General features: G+C 34.7%; 1 pseudogene; it reads right to left on the bottom strand.

The window, feature by feature from the left end:
- Positions 1-8,952: 8,952 nt before the first annotated feature.
- The window catches only part of LOC102475255 (28S ribosomal protein S36, mitochondrial pseudogene), a 22,823-nt pseudogene continuing 16,470 nt past the window's right edge, over positions 8,953-15,305 (bottom strand).

The raw sequence follows: 15,305 nt of genomic DNA, 5'->3' as shown, positions 1-15,305 counted from the left end.
TTTTCACACAGATAAGCTTTGCCTCTTCTAGAATTAAATATAAATGGAGTCATTCAGTGTGAGCTCTTATTACTGGCTTCATTCACTCAGTATAGTGTTTTTGAGACTTATCCCTATTTTGCTTTATTGGTAATTACTCTTTTTCATTACTGACTGATAATCTATTATATAGATATACCACACGTTGCTTTTCTATTCACCTGATGAAGGACATTTAGGACAAATATATGTTGCCACGCATATTTATTCAGGTAAAAGTTATTGTGTGGACATACTTTTTTCTTTTTCCCTTAAGTAAAAATACATAATTCTGGGTCATATGGTAGAAATTATGCCTAACTCTATAAAAGAAAATTTTAAATTACCAAATTTTTTCCCAGAGACTTTGTACAATTTTTAATGCCCATAGCAATGTATAAGAGTCTCATTTTCTCTTGTTTTATTTTCAGTCACTCTAGTGTGTATGTAATGATACCTCATAATATATAAAATATGTAGTTCTCTGATAAATTATGATGTTGAGCATAATTGTTATGTATTTTACTATCTACTTGCATGACTTCTTTTTTTCTTGAGAGAAATTTTTTTTGCTATAGGGTGCATGCATTCACCAGAGAGACAGAAAGTGGGAAGTCATCACCCAGGGGGCATGGCCACACCGCAATCCCTTTTCCTCCATTCTTCTCTCAGGTCTTGGGAAAACATATACATGTACCTGGCGTGAGTTTTAAGTTGCTGAGTCTGGGACTCGAACCACAGTCAGCTACGTGGGAGTTCAGCAACATAACCATTACACCGTCTGCTGGTCATGACTTCTTATATAAAAAGGTCTATTAAATTCTTTTGGCAATTATTTTAAAACTTTTAATTAAGATTGAAAAGCTTATTTATTTTAGGTGTCCTTTATATATTCTATGTCTGGTGTATGTGTGTGTCATCTGTCTGTGTATGATGAAAGTTACATATTTTCTCTCCCATTCTGTGATTTGCTTCTACATTTTTTTGAATGATTTCTTTCAAAGAACAAAAAACTTTTAAGTCTAATATATGGCATTTTTCTAATTTGTTATTGTGTGTCTAATCTTAGGATACAAATATTTTTATTATGTTTTCTGTCACATGTTCATAGTTTGAGCTTATGAGTTCAGATCTATGATCAATCAAGCGAATTTTTCTTCTCAGTGGTTAATGGTGTTTTGGATTTTTTTTTCCCCAAGAGGGATATCCAGTGGTTCTAACACTATTTATAAAAAACTGTGTTTTTACATTGAATGACCTCTGAACTTTTGTCAATAATTCATTGACCATATAAACCCAGTCTATTTTTGGACTCTGTTTTGTTCCATTAACTTATGTCAATAACACACTGTCTAGTTTATTCTACCATTTAGAGTAAGTTTTGAGATCAGGTAGCTGCAAGCATTCCAATGTTATTCATTTTCCAAAGTGTTACGACTATTTCATTTTATTTTTTAATTTTATTTCTTGAGAGAGAAACTGGTGGAAAGACTCCAGATAGGGTCATACTCCAGTCTCCCTCTCGACAGCTGGGGTCATAGCTAAGTCATTTGTCCCACTGGTCATGTTCAGGTTGACCCAGGATCTAAACCTCAGGCCTCCCTGTAGGTACCACTCGGTGGCACCGTGCCACCTACATCACCCAGCTCAGCCTGTTTTAGCTATTTTTAAGTCTTTTTTCTTATTCAGATACAATTTAGAATTAGGTCATTAATTTCTACTAAAAATCAGTCTTGTGGAATTTTCATTAGGATTATAACAACATCTAGGAATAAATGACATCTTATTAAGTTAAAGCAACTTCTGATACATCACCATGATATAACTCTCCTTGAATGCAATTCTTCTTTTAATATGTCTGTGTCTTTTGAAAGTTTCAATGCATGAGTTTTGTACATACTTTGTTAAATGTGTCCCTAAGTAGTTCATGTTTTTAAATCTTACTAAATACGGTTTTTAAAATTGCACTTGTTTTGTGCTGCTACTATATAGAAATACAAATAGTTATTTTCATATTGACCTTATAAAACACTAAATTTGCTTAGTAATGCAAGTAGCTTTTTGTAGGTTCCTCAGGATTTCTATGTATGTGATTGTACCCAGTGTGAACACACTTTCCTTCTTTCTTTGTAATAGGCCTGTTTTGATTTTTTGTTGTTGTTTTGTTTTGTTTTGTTTTTTGCCTGTCTCTCGTGGCTCAGATATCTAGTAGAATAAGAACAGATGTGAAAATTGGAACCAGCTTGGCCTTGATTCTGACCTTAGGAAAAAAGCACTCAACTATTCACCATGAGCTATCATGTTAGCTCAGAGTTTTCCATAGATATCTCTTATTAGGGTGAAGAATTCCCCTTCAATGCCTAATCCTCAGGGAATTTTTTTGTTCTGTTTATTTAATAATAATAGTTTAATTTAGTTAAATGTCGTTTTGCCATCAAATGAGATCATCATAACATTTAATACTTATTATCTTCATGGGGTGAATAATTATGATTAGTGTTTTTTAATGTTAAATTAACTTTAATTCTAAGGATAAACTCAATTTGTTGTGATGCATTTTTTTTCATATTGTGAGATTCAATTTGTTAATATTACTAAGGGATTTATTTATTTATTTTATCTATTTTCAGGAAGGCCATTGCTGTTAGTAATCTCTGAAATGTCTTTGTTGGGTTTTGATATTAGGGCAATACTGACATACGCCACAATCCTTTCTCCTCCATTCTCCTCCTTGGATCTTACACACACACATGCACACATGCAAGCCAGTATATCTATGTAATAGATATTCCACAGTTGCTTTTCTATTCACCTGATGAAGGACATTTAGGACAAATATATGTTGTCATGAATATCTATTCAGGTAAAAGTTGTTCTGTGGACCTATTTTTTTTCCTTTTCCCTTGAGTGAAAATACATAATTCTGGGTCATATTGTAGAAATTATGCTTAACTCTATAAAAAAAATTGTTGTAAATTACCAAATTTTTTTCCCAAGTGTGGGCTATGTGGAAGTCCAGCCACATACCCACTACAACATCTGCTGGTCTCTTGACATGAAATTTCTTATTTTATAATTCAATCAATTCAGTAAGATATACTTCCATTTGAGTTTTGACGAATGTAAACAACTATGTAGAAACCATTGCAATCAAGTTACAAAACAGTTCCTTCTCACCTTTCATGTCAAATGTCCCCAGCCATGTACCCATAACCTGGGCAAGCACTATATTTTTTCACACAGATAAGCTTTGCCTCTTCTAGAATTAAATATAAATGGAGTCATTCAGTGTGAGCTCTTATTACTGGCTTCATTCACTCAGTATAGTGTTTTTGAGACTTATCCCTATTTTGCTTTATTGGTAATTACTCTTTTTCATTACTGACTGATAATCTATTATATAGATATACCACACGTTGCTTTTCTATTCACCTGATGAAGGACATTTAGGACAAATATATGTTGCCACGCATATTTATTCAGGTAAAAGTTATTGTGTGGACATACTTTTTTCTTTTTCCCTTAAGTAAAAATACATAATTCTGGGTCATATGGTAGAAATTATGCCTAACTCTATAAAAGAAAATTTTAAATTACCAAATTTTTTCCCAGAGACTTTGTACAATTTTTAATGCCCATAGCAATGTATAAGAGTCTCATTTTCTCTTGTTTTATTTTCAGTCACTCTAGTGTGTATGTAATGATACCTCATAATATATAAAATATGTAGTTCTCTGATAAATTATGATGTTGAGCATAATTGTTATGTATTTTACTATCTACTTGCATGACTTCTTTTTTTCTTGAGAGAAATTTTTTTTGCTATAGGGTGCATGCATTCACCAGAGAGACAGAAAGTGGGAAGTCATCACCCAGGGGGCATGGCCACACCGCAATCCCTTTTCCTCCATTCTTCTCTCAGGTCTTGGGAAAACATATACATGTACCTGGCGTGAGTTTTAAGTTGCTGAGTCTGGGACTCGAACCACAGTCAGCTACGTGGGAGTTCAGCAACATAACCATTACACCGTCTGCTGGTCATGACTTCTTATATAAAAAGGTCTATTAAATTCTTTTGGCAATTATTTTAAAACTTTTAATTAAGATTGAAAAGCTTATTTATTTTAGGTGTCCTTTATATATTCTATGTCTGGTGTATGTGTGTGTCATCTGTCTGTGTATGATGAAAGTTACATATTTTCTCTCCCATTCTGTGATTTGCTTCTACATTTTTTTGAATGATTTCTTTCAAAGAACAAAAAACTTTTAAGTCTAATATATGGCATTTTTCTAATTTGTTATTGTGTGTCTAATCTTAGGATACAAATATTTTTATTATGTTTTCTGTCACATGTTCATAGTTTGAGCTTATGAGTTCAGATCTATGATCAATCAAGCGAATTTTTCTTCTCAGTGGTTAATGGTGTTTTGGATTTTTTTTTCCCCAAGAGGGATATCCAGTGGTTCTAACACTATTTATAAAAAACTGTGTTTTTACATTGAATGACCTCTGAACTTTTGTCAATAATTCATTGACCATATAAACCCAGTCTATTTTTGGACTCTGTTTTGTTCCATTAACTTATGTCAATAACACACTGTCTAGTTTATTCTACCATTTAGAGTAAATTTTGAGATCAGGTAGCTGCAAGCATTCCAATGTTATTCATTTTCCAAAGTGTTACGACTATTTCATTTTATTTTTTAATTTTATTTCTTGAGAGAGAAACTGGTGGAAAGACTCCAGATAGGGTCATACTCCAGTCTCCCTCTCGACAGCTGGGGTCATAGCTAAGTCATTTGTCCCACTGGTCATGTTCAGGTTGACCCAGGATCTAAACCTCAGGCCTCCCTGTAGGTACCACTCGGTGGCACCGTGCCACCTACATCACCCAGCTCAGCCTGTTTTAGCTATTTTTAAGTCTTTTTTCTTATTCAGATACAATTTAGAATTAGGTCATTAATTTCTACTAAAAATCAGTCTTGTGGAATTTTCATTAGGATTATAACAACATCTAGGAATAAATGACATCTTATTAAGTTAAAGCAACTTCTGATACATCACCATGATATAACTCTCCTTGAATGCAATTCTTCTTTTAATATGTCTGTGTCTTTTGAAAGTTTCAATGCATGAGTTTTGTACATACTTTGTTAAATGTGTCCCTAAGTAGTTCATGTTTTTAAATCTTACTAAATACGGTTTTTAAAATTGCACTTGTTTTGTGCTGCTACTATATAGAAATACAAATAGTTATTTTCATATTGACCTTATAAATTTGCTTACTAAATTTGCTTAGTAATGCAAGTAGCTTTTTGTAGGTTCCTCAGGATTTCTATGTATGTGATTGTACCCAGTGTGAACACACTTTCCTTCTTTCTTTGTAATAGGCCTGTTTTGATTTTTTGTTGTTGTTTTGTTTTGTTTTGTTTTTTGCCTGTCTCTCGTGGCTCAGATATCTAGTAGAATAAGAACAGATGTGAAAATTGGAACCAGCTTGGCCTTGATTCTGACCTTAGGAAAAAAGCACTCAACTATTCACCATGAGCTATCATGTTAGCTCAGAGTTTTCCATAGATATCTCTTATTAGGGTGAAGAATTCCCCTTCAATGCCTAATCCTGAGAGAATTTTTTTGTTCTGTTTATTTAATAATAATAGTTTAATTTAGTTAAATGTCGTTTTGCCATCAAATGAGATCATCATAACATTTAATACTTATTATCTTAATGGGGTGAATAATTATGATTAGTGTTTTTTAATGTTAAATTAACTTTAATTCTAAGGATAAACTCAATTTGTTGTGATGCATTTTTTTTCATATTGTGAGATTCAATTTGTTAATATTACTAAGGGATTTATTTATTTATTTTATCTATTTTCAGGAAGGCCATTGCTGTTAGTAATCTCTGAAATGTCTTTGTTGGGTTTTGATATTAGGGCAATACTGACATACTGACCTCATATTATGAAAAGTGATTATATTTTCTGATACTTTTTATACTATTACAATTATTTCTTCATTATATGCATAGGAAAATTGGTCACTGAGATGAACTAAGCCTAGATTCACAAGATTTTGTTTTGCCTTTTTTGTGTTTGCTTTTAGTTTTTCTTCTCAGCCATATGAAAAAATGGCTTGTTAAAACTGTATAATTGGGGACCAGCAGATGGCACAATGGTTATGTCGCCGGATACCCATGTAGTAGATGGTGGCTTAAGTCCTGGACCCGTTGGCTTGAACTCACACCAGGCACATGTATGTGTGTGCCCAGGATCCCAAGAGGAGAATGGAGAAGGGATTGCAGCATGGCCATTCCCCCTGGGGGGTGATTTCTTGCTTTCTGTCCCTCTGTCTTTCTGGTGAGCACTCGCACCCTATAGCAAAAACCTCTCAAAAAAAAGTGTAATTATATGAGTTTTGACAAATGTATATAATCTTTTTTAAAAAAGAATTATTTATTTGGGGACCAGCAGATAGTGAAATGGTTATGTCAGTGGACTCTCACATAGTCTACTGAGGTTCAAGTCCCAGACCCAGCAGCTTAAAACTCACACAGAAAGCATGTGTGTGCATGCCCAAAATTCCAAGAGTAGAATAAGGAGAAGGGATTGTGGTGTGACCATCCACCTAGGGGGTGATTTCTCCCTTTCTATCTGTCTCTCTCTGTTTCTCTGGTGAGTGCATGCACCCTATAGCAAAATTCTCTCAAAAAAATTATTTTCTTTTATTTATTATTATTTTTTAATTTGACCAGAGAGAAAAGAAAATGAGAAAGCAGTCAGGTCCAGGACTTGAACAGGTGAGAGTCCAATGCCCTAATTACCAACCATCTGTCAGTCCCAGGGCAACTGTACATAATCTTCAAACTAGAACCACAGGAGCCATTAGGTGACATATGGTTAAGGTGCTGGAATCCCACATGACTGAACTTGGTTTGAATCTCGGACTTAGAGGCTTGAAAATAATGCCAGGCGCATGTACATGAGTTCCCAAAACCCTGAGAGAAGAATGAAGGAGAAGGGATTGTGGCTATCCTTACCCCTGGGAGGCAGGGGTAATTTTTCTCCCTCTCACTCTCACTCTTTCTGTCTGTCTGTCTCTGGTGAGTGCACGCACCATACAGCAAAAACCTAAAACAAACAAACAAAACAAACAAACAAACAAAAACCTGGAACCACAATGGAACCACAATCAGATTACAAATGACAGAGTATTGCCATTGTCACCCTCGATTGCTCCTTCCTTTTCAGACCCACTTTTCTTTACCTTTGGTCTCCGGCAACCACTAGCCTGACTTTTGTCCTATATGTTACCTTGCGTTTCATAGAAAATCATAATGCACTTCTGCTTTTGTGTTCCTTTTTTTCTCTCAATATAACAATTTTGAGATTCACCCATAATGTTGCATATATAGATATCATCAATTTGTGTTTTTCTCCATCGTATTCCATTGCAGGGCGTACCACATTTTATTCGTTCATCCGTTGATGGACATTTCAGTTGTTTTCACTTTACGGTTAATGCGCATATGGCCACCATGGGTATCTATCTAGTATTCTTTATGCAGACAAATGTCTTTATTTCTCCTAAATAAATGCCTAGAAGTTGACTCGTTCTATATGTATATGTGTGTATATGTTTAGCTTTATATGTGTATGTTTAAATTCACAAACTCTACCAAGTTTTATAGAAGTGCTGGTGCAATTTTATATACTTTGAGAGTTCTATCTCCTCCTGATACCCTATAGTTGTTCATTTTAGTTGTTTTAATTTAATTTTAACTTTTTTTTTGTCTCCAAAATGTGCCCTCACCAGAGAGAAAGATAGAGAAAGAGAACGACACTTATCGAGGCATAGGCGTGCCACAATCCTTTTGTTCTCCATTTCTCCATCTGTCAGAATTTGAGACATGCATGCACACGCACCTGCCACACTTGCTCTGTCTTTAAGCCACCAGCACTGGGATTAAAACCATAGTCCACCGTATGTGATTCAGTCCACCATATGTGATTCCGCCCACCATGCACAGTGCTACAAAGCCAGCCCTAATTTTAGCACTTCTAATGAATGTGTTATTAATTTGCATTTGTTGATGGCCAAAGATATTGAACATATTTTTATGTGCTTTAAGCTTTGTATAAACCTTCTTTTGTGAAGCTTTTGTTTGATATTTACCACTCAATTTTGTTTAAAAATTACCAGTCATTTTTGGTCTTCTTGAGCTGTGATTTTTTTTACATACCCAGAATTTAAATTCCTTCTCAGATATATATATATTATGAAAAATTGTCTCCTCCCCAGCACATGTGATAATGGTTATATCACTGGATCCCCACATGGCCAACCAAGAACCGGAAGCTTGAAACTCACACTGGATAAGTGTGTGTGCATGCCCAAGATCCCTAGAGGAGAATGGAGGAGAGGGGATTGCAGCATCACCATGCCCCTAGTGTGTCTCTCTCTGGCAAGCAGGCGTACCCTACAGCAAAATCTCTCCTAAAAAAAAAAAAAAAAAGTTGTCTCCCAATCCCCAATTCAGTGGTTGGGTTTTATTATTATTATTACTGTTGTTGTTGTTGTTGTTTTATTCCATCTTCTACAAATTTGATCATTTATGTATTTTTTTAATTAGACACTGTATTTTCAATAGTTCAAAACTGATGATACTTTATAATCAAGAGTAAATTAATAGGCTGATATGTAAAAATGTATACTTTAATAAGTATAAAGTATATAAACAATTAAGCTTGGAGCTGACAGAGATACATAAATTAGGAGATACAAATGTCTGTCTAAATTTTCTATATTTCTTTTTTTACACAATATTTATTAAGGTAAATTGTTTAGTATACAATTTCTCATCCGTCCTTTTGGAAGTCCTTTATTATAAAGACAATGCTTCTGTCTGAAGAAAACAGAAGCTACAGTGATTACTCTGGACTACCACATTGGATAAATTCAATTTCTTCTTGAAACACTAGTTTCCTTCTGTATTTTAGAGGTAAAGTTTTTATCATTTCTGCTGTATCTGGCAGACCTTGATACATCAGCAGATCTGGTGATTTACTTCCCTTAGAATGCTGTGAAGCTGCAGAAGAACGGGATGGTAGCCCTGCCGACCTCAAAGCTTCTGATACGTAGGCTTTAGGATTGTCTCTTCTGTCAGGAAACCTTATTAATGGCACATGTGGCTTCACTACCTGCATGACCCTGCTGGCAGATGCCATCCTGCTGACTACCGTGTCCCCAGAACATTTTTTTAATTTTCAAATTTATTGCCTCTTTCTTTATTAATCTTTTTTTCTGTTTATATGAACATTCAATGAAGTTTTGTTTCTACTGTTGTTTTTTTCAGTGACAAAACTTCTGCTCTTTTTTGTATTTTCTATTTCTGTATTAAGATTTCCTATAGTTTCATTTATTACAAGAATATTTTACTTTAACTTAATGATTATACTGATAATACTTCCCTTAGAAATTATTTTCTGGGAATTCCAACTGAGTCATGTTGGGTTGGTAGTTCTTAATTGTCTATTTCCTCCTGGATCTTTATGTGACATGTGTTTTAGGACTTTTATCATGTATATAATGAAGTTAGGTTGTGCATACTCTGATTTTTGCTATGTGGTTCTGAAACAATGGTCATTTTAACAAGTTAATTTAATTTGACAAAAACTATAAAATCTCACGTCTCTGGTATATGAAAGGTAAAAATCTCATCATTCAGGGGGCCAGCAGATGGACTGCAGAGCTGCCATCCCATTCTTCTGCAGTTTCACAGCCTTCTAAGCGAAATAAATCACCAGATGTATCAGGGTGCACCAGACACAGTCCTGGGCCCTGCAGCATGAAACTCACACGAGTGCATGCGTGCCCATAATCCTGAGAGAAGAATAGAGGAAAAAGGATTGCAGTGTGGCCATCTCCTCTGGAGGGTGACTTTTCACTTTCTGTTTCTCTGGTGTGTGCACATGCCCTATGGCAAAACTCTCTCTCAGAAAAAAATTTTAAAAATTTTTGAAAAACAATAAAGCAACAACAACAACAACCAAAAAAAAAAAAAAAACAAAAACAAAAACAAAAAACCCTCAGTTCCATTCTTTAAGCCTATTTACAAAGGACCTTACTTTGCCCTATGTAAGCATGACTCATATATAAACACGAGTTCATATATGAACTCTACTTGGGTTTATGGGTTGGGTTTGTGCACAGAAATTCTAGTAAACCTTCTCTTGCTCCCTCCTTCCCGATGTTTCCCACACTCCTGCAGCCAGCCTCTTCCCTGTGATTCTTTCAGCTAGAAAGATGACAGTTACCCTCTGGTTACCTAGCCACCTGACTCTAAAGCTGATGGGCAGGACAAAGCTCTTGCTTTTTCCTTACTGTCTTAAAAGTAAAGTTGTAGAAAAGGGAAAACATACACCACTCTTCTTCCTCTAAAATTGCCTGCTCTTCCTCAGTTTTCAGATTCCTAAAGCATTTCCAGAGTTTATATGTTATTTGTGAGAGTAAAGATCTATTAGGACATAACACTTAAATACCATGATGAAGATGATTTTATGAATTATGTGCAAATTCATTAATCAATAAAGGACTACATTGGTTTTCTTTTTCCTCTTGAAAATCCCCTTTTGATAAATTCTGTTCTTCAAGGAATTTATTACAAAACCTTTTATAATAGATAAAAATTATTTACATTCATTATAAAAATGATGCTCAAAATATTTTCTTATTATCCATTTAATCTTCATAGCAGTGGTTTCCAACTAGGGGGGATTTTGCTCCTGAGGAGAAATAGGCAAGGTTTGGGGACCGTTTCAGTTGTCAGATCTGTGAGTGACTACTGGCATCTAGTGGGTAGAGGCCAGAGATGCTGCTAAACATCTTGAAATGCACAGAACAGCCTGCCACACAGATAATTATCTTTCAAAAATATCAATAGAGATAAGGTTAAGAATCCCAATATATAGATTTTCCTCTTTTACTCTTGATTTTATTATCTTCTTTATTTTATTTCTTTTTGATCTATCTACCTAATACAATTTATCAATTGCCTTGTTATTTGAAAGAATCTACTTTTGTTTATTTTGACTTTTATTATTTAGTTTTTTTTCATTTAGTTAAGTTCTAGTCTTCTTTTATTGTTTTATTTCTTCCATGTGTTTGCTTTCTTTTTTCTAGGGCTTTATGCTGAAAGCTTAGATAACTGACTTCAGATACCTCTTTTTTCTAGTATTAATCTTTAAAGCCATAAATTGCCCTCTAAATATGCTATAGCTGCATCTTACAAATATTTCATTTATTTAAAAAAGTTATCATTTCCTTTGTGGTTTTTTGGAGCCAATATTATTAAGAAATGAGGTTTTTAATTTCAAAGTATTGGAAATTTTCTAGGTATCCATGTTGGTTGAATTCTAGTATAATCTGTTTAAGTTTAAATAAAAAGTATGTTTAATGTCTACAACTGTGATCATAGATAAGCAATCTATGATTTGAATACTTATAAATTTATTGAAAACAATGTATATTGTGTTATTGGGTAAGCGAAGTGTTTTATAAATATCAATTAGGTCAATTAATTTGACAGTTTTGTTCTACTTTTGTATATCCTTACTGGTTTTCTGTCTTCTGTTTCTGTTCATTATTAATACATAATGTTAAAACATTAACTGTAATTAGAAACCTGTCCATATCTTTTTAAAATACTGTTATTTTTTGCTGGTTATATTTTAATCCTCTGTGATCATGTGCTTGGACACTCAGAATTGTTATGTGTTCTTGTTGAATTGACTCTTCATCATGCCAAATTACCCTTTTACCCCTCATGATAGTCCTTGTGCATCTGACAGGGTGTGTCTGACATCTACTTTGTCAAATATTAATATAACCATTTGTTCTGGGAAAAGCCCAACTCTGAGAGGGCTTGCACATAATGCTGACCAGTTCCAAAGAACATACCCAGAGGTCCTGCAAGGGAAGACATGAGTTTACTTACATAGGACAGGATATTCTGTAGATGGCAAGGCTCTGACAGTTGGGTAGAAAATCGTTCTTGCCATCATTGAGCAAAGGCCGAAGTTAGATATATTAGCAACAAAACAGTTAAAAATGAAGATTCCCTGTTGCCATGACAGGGGTCTGGTTTGTATACACGTTGTTTGAAGGTTACAATAACAGCTTATCAGTGAACAGAATCAACAGAGTACATTTAGGGTTTAGTGCCCCTAATCTAGTGATGATAATGTGGGAGGTCTCCACATCTGGAAGGGTGGAAACATGAGCCAATTCTATCAGGTAAGAGAATGGTCACGAAACATTCAAGAGTTCCAGCTGTGACCTGCAGCTGGGTCTCAAGGAGACAGGGTGAAGAGAGAGTGGGTAGGAGAGCTCGATGTATGGAGCCTACCCTCACCACGAGCTCTTTCATGTTGAGTGTTTGTATGATATAGCTTTATTCATTTTTGTTATTTTTCATCTACATTTATCTTCAGATTTAAAATGAATAACTTGTAGACAGAATAAAGATAGATTATATTTTTTAATTATTTGTTTTATTTATTCATTTATTTAATTTAATTTGACCAGAGAGAGACAGAGAGAAAGAAAGATTAAGAAAGCAAGCTGCCAAATCTGGGACTCAAACCGTGGTCAGCCATGTGGGAGTGTCCAGCACCTTAACCACCATGCCACCTGCTGGTTCCAAAGATAGATTATATTTTTTTTATCCAGTGTAAAAATCTTTTCCTTGTGTCAGGGTATTTGGACCCGTTATATTTAATGCAATTATCAATATTGTTTTTAAAGATTCATATTTATTGTTTTAAATCACTAAATTATTTTGATTTTCTATTTATTTCAGCTGTCTTTTGTTCCTTCATCTATTTTATCTTAACATCTTTTGGAGTAATTGTCTATTTTTTTATAGGCTTTCACTTAGGATTATTGGCTTATTATCTATGTTTTTGAACTTAGTAATTACTGCATGGTTTATGTTAGGCATCCTTAAAATTACTGTACAAAAAGAAATATAGGAGAGAAATCTGTGACTCTGGAACAGTCTCAGTTAGGAGCTTTGATTTCTGTACTTCCAGTAGAGTGATCAGTCATGGAAAGATTGTTAATAATTTGAGCTAATAGCTATGCTTTCATTTCTATGCCTCTACTAAATAAATGAACTCAATTATATAAAACATATGGAAGATACATAGTATAAGACCTATATGTAGGACATATAAATATTTTTCTATGTTAAAATGTCAAACAAATTGAATGGAGGGGAAAAACAGAAATTTTAAAATGGATTAAAGACATACACTGATGATGACAGTAGTGTTATCAGTTTTCCCTCACTAGGTCAACCATTTTTTTAAAAAAAATCATATATTATAAAAAAAAAATTGGAAAATGGTTACTCTTACTCATTGTGACTAAGAAAATTTATTATGGGCTCTTTAATGCAATTTTGGGGCCAGGCGTTTTGCAGCCGTAACACAATGCTTTGCTATGCTGGACCAACGTGAGGTTCCAGGTTTGCATCCCAAGGCCTCCCTATATATATGCTGTGTGTGAGTATATGTACCTGGTCTAGGTTGACTGAGGCAGGGAGTGCGTCATGGTATAAAGACCCTGTTGGGAGGATACCTGTCTGGGGATACCTGTCTCTTGGTGTCTCTCTCTTTCTTTCTCTGGCTCTCTCTTTATCATGGAAGAAATAAATAAGTCCACCTAAAAATAAAATAAAGGCAATTTGACATCATAAAGCCAAAATGAAAAATTATATCCATTCTCTGAATGATTTGTCCAGAGGAAAAAATACCAGGTATATATGATGTGACAACAGAGGCTACCAATTCGATCTTAAATGAGGATTGTTCAGCATTTTGTTTCATTAGAAGGAAAGAGAATCATTAAAGTCAAACTTAAGGCATATTGGCTTTCAGTTTTCTAATGATTTCGAGACACTAACTGTATCCAACAACTGTACTTCTGGCCCATTTCTGGAGAACTGCTGCCTAAGTGTGCTTGCTCTGACTCCATTCCATTGGCCCTGTTCATACTGCTTAATATATCTGAATTGTTGTCTCTTTCTCTATGAGATTAGAACAATATAGTACCTTAAAAGTACTGGGCTTAGGGGCCAGGAGGTGGTATGGTGGTTAAAGGCAGCTAGATCCCACATGGTTGACTTTGTGATTCAAGTCCTGGACTTAGTGGCTCAGGAAACCCAGCAGGTACATGTTCACGTGTGCTCAAAATCCCAAGAGAATGAAGGAGACTGGATTGCAGCAAGGCTCTTCCCCCATGGGGTGCTTTCTCATTCTCCTTCTCTCTGTCTCTTTCTGGTGAGTGCTCATACCATACAGCAAACTATAAAACTTAATTAATTAATTAATTAATTAATTAGAAAAACAGCATTTATAAAGATTCAGTGTAATAAAAAATGAGTTAACTTAGAGTTTGACACATAATAAGCACTAAATGAATGTTCCCATTATTTTTGTTAATATTCTACAGAAATACTTCATTCTATATATAAAGATACTTACTGAATCATTGATTATTATTTGACCATATTAGCAAATTATGTGATTATCAGTAGGTCCCTAGGTAAATACATCATCTTATATACATAAAATATTTTGTAAGATTCCACACTGTAGATTTTGAAAAATGAATGTGATCTCTAGGTGTTATTTATTGGAGAAAATATCTCAATAAATATGGTCTTAATTAAAGACAGCAAGTCACAAAACAAAACATGTAGTATGAGGAAAGCATTAGAAAGAAAGGAGGAGAAGGACTAGCAGATGGTGTAATGGTTATGTTGCTGAACTCTCATGTGGTTGACTGCAGTTCAAGTCCCAAACCTGGCAACTTAAAACTCACACCAGACATGTGTGCATGCATGTGCAAAATTCTGAGAAAATGGAAGAGAAGGGATTGTGACATTCCCTCGGGGGAGGGGGAGTGTGCGGGGATGATTTCTCGCTTTCTGTCTCTCTGTCTCTCTGGTGAATGTGTGTGCCCTACAGCAAAAATCTCTCTCAAAAAAAGAAAAAGAAAGAAAGGAGGGCAAGGAAGTGGAGAGAGAGAGGGAGAGGAGGAAGGAGAAAGAAAACATAACCACATGTGAAACCTTATGTTTATTTTAGACAGAAGAGGAGTTAGGGGGTTGTGGCAGAGCAGTAGCCATACTCTGCATACCTCTGAACAATAAGAATCTGTCAAATTCTTTTTTCTGTAATTTATAGCAAAATTAATTCAGAGTTCCTGAGCATTCCTG

The sequence above is a fragment of the Tupaia chinensis genome, unplaced genomic scaffold, assembly GCF_000334495.1.
Source record: "Tupaia chinensis unplaced genomic scaffold, TupChi_1.0 Scaffold146837_1, whole genome shotgun sequence".
Classification (NCBI taxonomy): Eukaryota; Metazoa; Chordata; class Mammalia; order Scandentia; family Tupaiidae; genus Tupaia; species Tupaia belangeri.
The sequence above is the reverse complement of the archived record's forward strand: the minus strand, read 5'-3'. Positions and strand labels throughout refer to the sequence as shown.